This window comes from Coenobita brevimanus, chromosome 56 (genome assembly GCF_032717465.1).
Source record: "Coenobita brevimanus isolate Jiangsu-jjx chromosome 56, ASM3271746v2, whole genome shotgun sequence".
Taxonomy (NCBI): Eukaryota; Metazoa; Arthropoda; class Malacostraca; order Decapoda; family Coenobitidae; genus Coenobita; species Coenobita brevimanus.
This window is the reverse complement of record NC_137009.1, coordinates 28,003,760-28,013,141: the sequence shown is the minus strand read 5'-3', so window position 1 is coordinate 28,013,141 and position 9,382 is coordinate 28,003,760.

The window sequence follows — 9,382 nt, the reverse complement described above, 5'->3', positions numbered from 1 at the left end:
TTCTCGAAAACTATGAGGCCTAGGATCACTGTTTTGGGCTCAAATGAAAGCCAATGAAATTCTGCATAGGATGATAATATAAAAACATAACAGAAGTGAGAAAAGTTTTTTGCTAGAGTTCCCCGAAAAAAAAAATCTTTTGTCTGTCGGAAATGGGTTTTACTTTTTCACTTATTACTCGAACACCATACCTCGTATCAAACTGGGACCTCCGGCATTCGAAAGCTAATAAAATTCTCTTTCCAGTGATATATAACAAGTAGCGTTTGATTAGTAAACATTCGACTTATGATGTTGGGAAGCAAGATGTATGCTCCTGAATGTTTATTCACATGGCCCTAATGTACAGTCACTCATAAAAGAATAGACCCCCCCTGCGTTAAAGGCAATATAACTCTGGGTATTCAGTGTTGGTAACAGTGTATTTGACGTCAGCCATATGGGGGGATGAGGAGGGGTGTTTGAGAGGAGGGCGGAGTTAATCTGCACGAAACACTGCTTCAATCCACATTTCGAATCAAACATACATTATATCTGATTTGTTATGTTGTCCTTCACACAAAATTAACTTTATGCTACAAGAACAAAGAACTTTCAGGTGATAACACAATCCCATACCCGAAACATTTATGCATTAATGCCGCACACCTTCATAAATCCCACCCTCTCATTCTCACCCTCACCCACTCTCACCTTACTCTCACCTTCACTCTCTCTCACACTCTCACACTTTCAGCCTCACTCGCACTCACCCTAACTGTCACTGTCACTACCACTATCACCGTCACTCTCTCTCTCTCTCTCTCTCTGGTCCGTTTAGCCGACGAAGCACAGTACTGCCATCACACACATGATCATACATTAATGAGGTGTGTGGCCACTGCAGATGTGCAGTACAACTGTCAATCATATAAAGATAAACCTGGTTCTTAATAAGTTGATAAGGTATCACTTTAATCTATCCCAGACATTGTTTGAAACCAGATATTGGGAAGGGATGATTAGAAGGCTCGGAGTGGTTCGTGGCAACCATGTCTGTTATCAGATTCTAGGTTGTTGGATTCTGGGTTATCAGATTCAAGGTTTTATTTATAATGGCAGGCTACCTTGGTTATAGATATACCATTATAATGTATAACCACATAATACTCAGTGTAATCTATAATTGTGTGTGTGTGTGTGTGTGTGTGTGTGTGTGTGTGTGTGTGGCACTCTTTATATGGTAGGTATTACTTGGTTATTTATACACAAGTCCAGTAATAACACACTATGAGGAAATAATGAAATAAAAATTATGACAAGTGTTATAGAGCCATAAATTGCACCATATAGTATGCTATACGGAACAGTGAACTATTAATTATAAAGAATGAACGACTTTACCAATACAGTAAAAGGGATGACTTAAGTCGAGAGTATACTGCATTCCTGTATTCCTCAACATTCCTCCACGACTCGGAAATCTCCCCCCCCCCAGTACACACACACACACACACACACACACACACACACACACACACACACACACACACACAATTATAGATTACACTGAGTATTATGTGGTTATACATTATAATGGTATATCTATAACCAAGGTAGCCTGCCATTATAAATAAAACCTTGAATCTGATAACCCAGAATCCAACAACCTAGAATCTGATAACAGACATGGTTGCCACGAACCACTCCGTACCTTCTAATCCTCCCTTCCCAATATCTGGTTTCAAACAATGTCTGGGATAGATTAAAGTGATACCTTATCAACTTATTAAGAACCAGGTTTATCTTTATATGATTGACAGTTTTACTGCACATCTGCAGTGGCCACACACCTCATTAATGTGTGATCATGTGTGTGATGGCAGTACTGTGCTTCGTCGGCTAAACGGACCAGAGAGAGAGAGAGAGAGAGAGAGAGAGAGAGTGACGGTGATAGTGGTAGTGACAGTGACAGTTAGGGTGAGAGGGCGAGTGAGGCTGAAAGTGTGAGAGTGTGAGAGAGAGTGAAGGTGAGAGTAAGGTGAGAGTGGGTGAGGGTGAGAATGAGAGGGTGGGATTTATGAAGGTGTGCGGCATTAATGCATAAATGTTTCGGGTATGGGATTGTGTTATCACCTGAAAGTTATTTGTTCTTGTAGCATAAAGTTAATTTTGTGTGAAGGACAACATAACAAATCAGATATAATGTATGTTTGATTCGAAATGTGGATTGAAGCAGTGTTTCGTGCAGATTAACTCCGCCCTCCTCTCAAACACCCCTCCTCATCCCCCCATATGGCTGACGTCAAATACACTGTTACCAACACTGAATACCCAGAGTTATATTGCCTCTAAAGCAGGGGGGGGGTCTTTTCTTTTATGAGTGACTGTACATATAGTTTTTTTTTTTTTTTTGCTTATCATGTAGAACAAACATCGATGAATAGGAATATGTGGGTTTTGTGGCAAAATAAATATGTTTGGGTGGTGAAAATAAGCCGAGTGGAGGGGGGGAGGGGAGAAAAACCTGCGGATCATGTCCCAGAAACATTATTAACTTATCTGCACGCCAAAGAGTTAATAAAACACCTGGCTATAAATGATTCACAATGGCATTGCGAGAGAACAAAGTCTCATAATAAATAATGTTCACATAGTTATGTGTCCACAGATCTTTGCACAATTCAACACTGTACAGTAGAGGTGCAGTGGGCCATGGCTTGCCCATTTAATCATAGTCCCATTCAAATTTCTCCAATTTCAGCATCAGATTGCAATTTTTTCATGCCATATTCACATTTAAAAAGTTTCACTATTTTCCTTGTTCCTGGAATATTTTTTTCATTTAACACAACAATAGACAAAACCCACCATGACCAAAAAATCCAAGTAGACTAAATGTAATGGGAGAGTCCCTAGTGAGGTGCTGAAGTGGGCAATGAGAAAGCTTGGCTTGAAGGAGTGGCTGGTTAGGGTGGTTATGGCTATGTATGTGGGTGCTCGCACCCAGGTAAGAGTGAATGGAGATTTGAGTGATGAGTTTTCCGTGAATGTTAGTGTGCATCAGGGGTCAGTTTTGAGTCCCATGTTGTTTATCGTGGTACTTGAAACCCTCTCACGTACTTTAGAAACGGACTCCCATGGGAGATGTATGCTGATGATTTGGTGTTGACTGCAGAGAATTAAAGGGAGGCGGAGGAAAGGTTTAGGAAGTGGAGAGATGGTATGGGGCACAAGGGCTTGAGGGTAAATGCAGATAAAACAAAAGTAATGATATCTAGGGCTGGTGGCGGTACTGTCAAAGACGAGGGAGAGTGGCCATGTGCAGTTTGCCACAAGGGCATGGGAAGTATTTCCATCTTGTCCGGTGTTTGTGATAAATGGGTGCACAAGAGATGTAGTGGTATGAGAGGTAGACTGGGAGATAATGCTGATTTTATGTGTACAGCGTGTCAGGGAGAGCGGATGGAGATTGTCAGGTGTAAAAGGATTGACCTTGCTGGTGAATCTCTTGTGTGGAAGAGTTTTGTTATTTGGGAGACACGTTGTGTGGTGGAGGTGGGGCTGGAGGTAGCTCTGTGGCTAGGGTGAGAAGTGGTTGGAAAAAGTTCAGGGAGCTCTTGCCTCTCCTGACATTGAGAGGACTCTTCCTGCGTGCTAAGGGGTCTCTGTATGCAGCATGTGTTAGGAGTTTAATGCTGTATGGTAGTGAGACCTGGGCAGTAAAGGAGGAGGATATTCGCCAGCCCAGATGAACAGAAATGACAATGATTAGGTGGATGTGTAGTGCGTCCCTGCGTGCAAGGTCTGGGGGGGCTGGGTTTACGATGGAAGAGTTGAGAGGTAGGATGGGACTGGATCGTATTGGTGTTGTGATGAGGAGAAATAGATTGAGATGGTTTGGACATGTGGAGAGGACGGGGGATGATAATTGGGTGAGGAAGATGAGAAGTGTTAATATTGGGGGTGGGGTTATAAGGGGTAGATGGAGAAAAACGTGGGACGAGGTCATTAAGTGTGACCTCAGGGTTAAGGGACTGAACAGGGAGGCTGCAATGGATCGTGCAGCCTGGAGAGCCGCCATTAGGTGACCAAGGCCGACGCATGCAAGCATGTTGGAGCCTTTAAAAACGAAACGAAACGAAACTAAATACTGTATATATATATATATATATATATATATATATATATATATATATATATATATATATATATATAGTATTTAGATTGATATAGATATAGATACAGGTACAGATATGTGTGTGTGTGTGTGTGTGTGTGTGTGTGTGTGTGTGTGTGTGTGGCGAGCAATGAGAAGGGTGTGATGTGAACTGAATGAACAGTAGGCAATGATTCATTATGTCTGTGTCGATGAAAGGATGCCCAGGTGTCTAATAGATGCAAGAGCATAGAGAGGTTGGGGGAGTGGACTTTCTGACCACCGCTTGGTGGTGGTGAGAATCAAGGTCCAAGTGAGAAGTAGACTGTAGCACCAGTCGAGCAGGGCAGTACTCCCGAGGTGGATGGAAAGCTGATGACAGGGAGTGCTGGAGCTCCCGTTTCATCAGCCCTCAGGACTAATTCCTGACCATCCCCCTTTGCTGAACTTTTTCAGTGTCTCAGTTACACAGAGAGTAGGCCAGCATGCTCTCCAGTACAAATTTCTCTAACTATCTTCACCAAACTACATGCACAGTACACACTACACTTCCTATTCAAAAATCAACAAAAATGGCGTCTACTAATCAAGCCTCGGAGTCCCCAGGGGGGGGGGACCATAAATGCCCCCGCCATCTGCCCCTCTCCCGGTGACGACTCGAGGTGCCTGGAACCACTGTCTGACTCTCTTCTTCTTCATTTCTGCAACATTCGCGGCCTTTCATCTAACTTTCGCTCTGTTGAGCACCACCTCTCCTCCTCTAAACCTCACCTTCTTTTTCTGATGGAGACTCAGCTGTCTGAGGCAACCGACAGCAAACCCTTTTCTGTATCCTCCTACTTTCTCTATACTCATTTCAAAGCCAAAGGTGGCTGTTGTGTATACATACGCAACGACTTATCTTGCTTTCGTGTTCCTGAACTTCATTCTTCTGAATTCTCCACACTCTGGCTTCGGCTTTCCTGTCATTCTCTGACTAAATATATCTGTGCTGTTTACTTATCCCCTAATTCTACTGACTATCAAAAATTCTTCGACTATCTTACTTCTACGATGGAACACATTCTGTCCATTTCTCCTTTCTCTGAAATCTCCATTCTTGGAGATTTCAATGTTCACCACCACCTTTGGCTCTCCTCTCCTTTCACGGATCCACCTGGTGAACAAGCCTACATCTTTTCTATCCTTAATGACCTAGAGCAGCTTGTACAGCACCCTACCCGTATCCCTGACTGCCTTGGAGAGAGCTCCAACATACTTGACCTCTTCCTCACAACTAATCCTTCTGCTTACTCTGTTAATCTTTTCTCTCCGTTGGGCTCCTCCGATCACAACCTTATTACCTTAACCTGTCCTATCACTCCAGTACGGCCTGTGGACCCTCCAGGGAAACGTTGTCTGTGGCATTTTGGAGCCGCGAACTGGGGGGCCCTCAGGCAGTACTTCTTTGATTTTCCCTGCAATGATTATTGCTTCCATGGCCGTGAGCCATCTGAGTGTGCCTTGCGCATTACGGAGGCTATTCTCTCGGGCATGGAAGCATACATTCCTTTCTCATATCCTTTGACTAACGCAAGAAAGTCTTGGTTTAATCATGCTTGTTCTAATGCTGTCCGCAACAAGGAGAAGGCCTACAAAAGGTACCGGAGCCAACCCACCCCTAAATCACATCATCTTTACGTTTCTGCCCGGAATCGTGCTAAGTCTGTTCTTCGCTCTACTAAAAATAATTTCATCCATACTAAATGCTCTCAACTCTCCAACTCGAATTCTTCCCGCTCCTTCTGGCACCTTGCCAAAAATCTTTCTAATAACTTTACCTCATCATCCTTCCCTCCTCTTTTCTGCTCTGATGGTTCTGTAGCTATTTCTTCTACTGATAAAGCAGATCTCTTCGCACAGACTTTCTCCTCCAATTCCACCTTAGACGATTCCGGTGTTGTTCCTCCATCACTTCTCCCCTCTGACTTCCTCATGGCTGACATTAAAATTTCTTCAGTTGATGTATTTTCTGCCATCACTGGCCTCAGTACTAACAAGGCATATGGGCCTGATGGGGTCCCTCCTGTTGTTCTCAAGAACTGTGCTTCTGTGCTTACACCCTGCCTAGGCAAACTCTTTCGCCTTTGTCTGTCAACTTGTACCTTTCCTTCTTGCTGGAAGTTTGCTCTCATTCAGCCAGTCCCAAAGAAGGGTGACAACTCCCAACCCTCCAACTATCGTCCAATTGCTTTAACGTCCTGTATTTCAAAAGTTTTCGAGTCAATTCTTAACAGAAAAATTTTAAGGCATCTTTCCTATCACAACCTTCTTTCCGATCGTCAGTATGGGTTCCGTCAGGGACGCTCCACTGGCGATCTTCTCACCTACCTTTCAGACTCCTGGTCATCCTCCTTTCGGGACTTTGATGAAAGCTTTGCCATTGCACTTGACATCTCAAAGGCTTTCGGTCAAGTCTGGCATAAATCTTTAATTTCCAAACTGCCCTCCTACGGTTTCTATCCTTCTATCTGTGCCTTCATCGCTAGCTTCCTTTCTGGTCGTTCTATAGCCGCTGTTGTAGACGGCCATCGTTCTTCTCCGAGATCTATCAACAGTGGTGTTCCTCAGGGCTCTGTCCTATCACCAACTCTCTTTCTTTTATTCATCAATGATCTTCTAACCTGTACATCTAACCCTATCCACTCATACGCTGATGACTCCACCCTTCACCTTTCCATTCGGTTCCCACAACGCCCATCTCAACAGTTACTTCAAGAAACAAGGGATGAGGCTATGGCACACCTAATGTCTGACATGGCTCGTATCGCTGACTGGGGTAAAAATAATATGGTTGTCTTTAATGCATCTAAGACTCAGTTCTTACATCTATCAACCCGACAAAATCTTCCACAGGTATACCCATTAATGTTTAAAAATATTCAGCTTAATCCTGCATCATCCTTGAACATGCTTGGGGTTTCATTTACTTGGGACTTATCTTGGAAAGACCATATTACATCTCTTGTAAAATCTGCTTCCAAGAGATTGGGTGTGCTAAGCCGACTCCGCTCTTTCTTTACCCCTGCACAAATGTTGACTCTATACAGAGGTTTTATCCGCCCCTGTGTGGAGTACAACTCTCATGTGTGGGGAGGCTCCCCACATACAGCTCTTCTCAATAGGGTGGAGTCAAAGGCTTTTCGTCTCATTAACTCTCCTCCTCTTACTGACTCCCTTCAACCTCAGTCTCTTCGCTGCACTGATGCATCTTTATCTCTTTTCTATCGCTACTTTAATGGTCACTGCTCCTCTGAACTGTCTGCTTGCATTCCTCCACCTCTACGACGGGCGCGTAGCACCCGTCTGGCAGCAAACTCTCATCCCTTTTCTGTCCAACTCTCTAATGCAAGAGTTAACCGTTACTCCCAGTCTTTCATTTATGCAACAGGTCAACTCTGGAACTGTCTCTTTCTATCTGTATTTCCTGCTGCCTATGATGTCCAGTCTTTCAAACGCAGTGTGTCCAGGCATCACAAAATGATCGGATCTTGAATTTGGCTCTCTATTGTGTTTTGTTTTTCTCTTGGAGGGAACTGTTACTGCGGGCCATGGCCTTTGGTTCCTTCTTCCTCGCATTAAAAAAAAAAGAAAAAAAAAAAAAGAAATGGAGAAGGAGAAGAAGGGAAGGACAGGAGGAAGTAGTATATGCAAGGATGGTGAAACAGTTACAAGAAGATGAGATGTAGGTGAATATAAGAGAGTAGTGGAGGAGCGATTGGGTAAATATGGATTGGAGCAGATGGGGGACGTGGAAGATGAGTGCAAGATATTCACAGAAGAAATTTGTGCAGCATGTGTGGTGGTGAGTGGGGTGAAGAGAAGACGAAAGAGGGTGCAAGGAACAGCATGGTGGAATGAAGAGGTGAGACGAGCTGTGGCACAAAAGAAGAAAGCATATAATGAATGGATGAGAAACAGGGTCGTGGAAGAAGTTGAGAGATGGAAGAGACAGTTATATGTAGATAGGAAGAGAGAGGTGAAAAGATTAGTAAGAGAGAGTAAGAAGAAAGTGGATGAGGAATTTGGAAGGAATTTGAATGTAAAGTTGAGGGCATGTAAGAAAATGTTCTGGAAAGAAGTAAAGAAAGTTAAACAGGGTGAAAGAAGTAAATGGTAGATTACTAGTGGAGAAGGGAGAAAAGGTGAGCAGATGGAGAGAACAATTTAATGAATTGTTGAACATAGAGAATGAAAGTAATGTGAGTATAGGTGGCTGGGGAATGGCTGGGAGATGGAGGGATGAGAGACGAGAGGAAGAAGTCAGTAGAATGGAAGTTGTGGAAGCAATGAAGAAATTCAAAATGGGGAAAGCCCCAGGAAGTGTCAGAGTGTGTGGGGAAATGCTGAAGCATGGGAGAGAGATAGTAGTAGAATGGATTTGGAATATGTGCAGATTGGCCTGGGAGGAAGGTAGAGTCCTGGAGAATTGGAAGTCAAGTATAATTATTCCCCTGTACAAAGGAAAAAGGGAGAAAGAAGTATGTGGTAATCACAGGGGCATTTGTCTTCTCAGTGTAAAAGTATATGGTAGGATCCTTAATGACAGAGTAGAGAAATAACAGAGGAATTAGGTGGAGAAGAACAAGGAGGTTTTAGGAGGTGATGAGGTGGTGGGGATCAGATATGCCATTCTTAGTCTTTAGTGGGAAAGATTCTAGAGGAGGGAAAGAAGTTGTATGCGGCCTTCATGGATTTGGAAAAAGCATATGACAAGGTGGATAGACAAGGATGGTGGAAAGTATTAAGAATATATGGAGTAGATGGGAAGTTGCTGAATGCTGTGAAGAGTATATATGAGGGTGCTAAGGCTGCAATGCGTGTGGATAGTGAACTGAGTGAATTTTTCTACTCGAAGGTTGGATGGAAACAGGGATGTGTCATGTCTCCATGGTTGTTCAATCTGTATATGGATGAAGTTATAAAAAAGATGCAAGCTAGGGCAGTGGATGTTGGAGTGATGAGATAGGGCAGGGTTTGGAAACTCCCTGCACTGTTGTTTGCAGATGATAATGTGTTGTTAAGTGAAGACGAGGGGGAGCTGCAAGGCTTGGTAAATGAGTCTGGGAGAGTGTGTAAGAAAAGGAATCTAAAGGTGAATGTAGGGAAGAGCAAAGTTATGGTCTTCGAGAGTAGTGAAATCAGCGAATGTACAGTGAGGTTGGATGAGGAGGAAATGGAAAATATGAGTGCGTTTAAGTACCT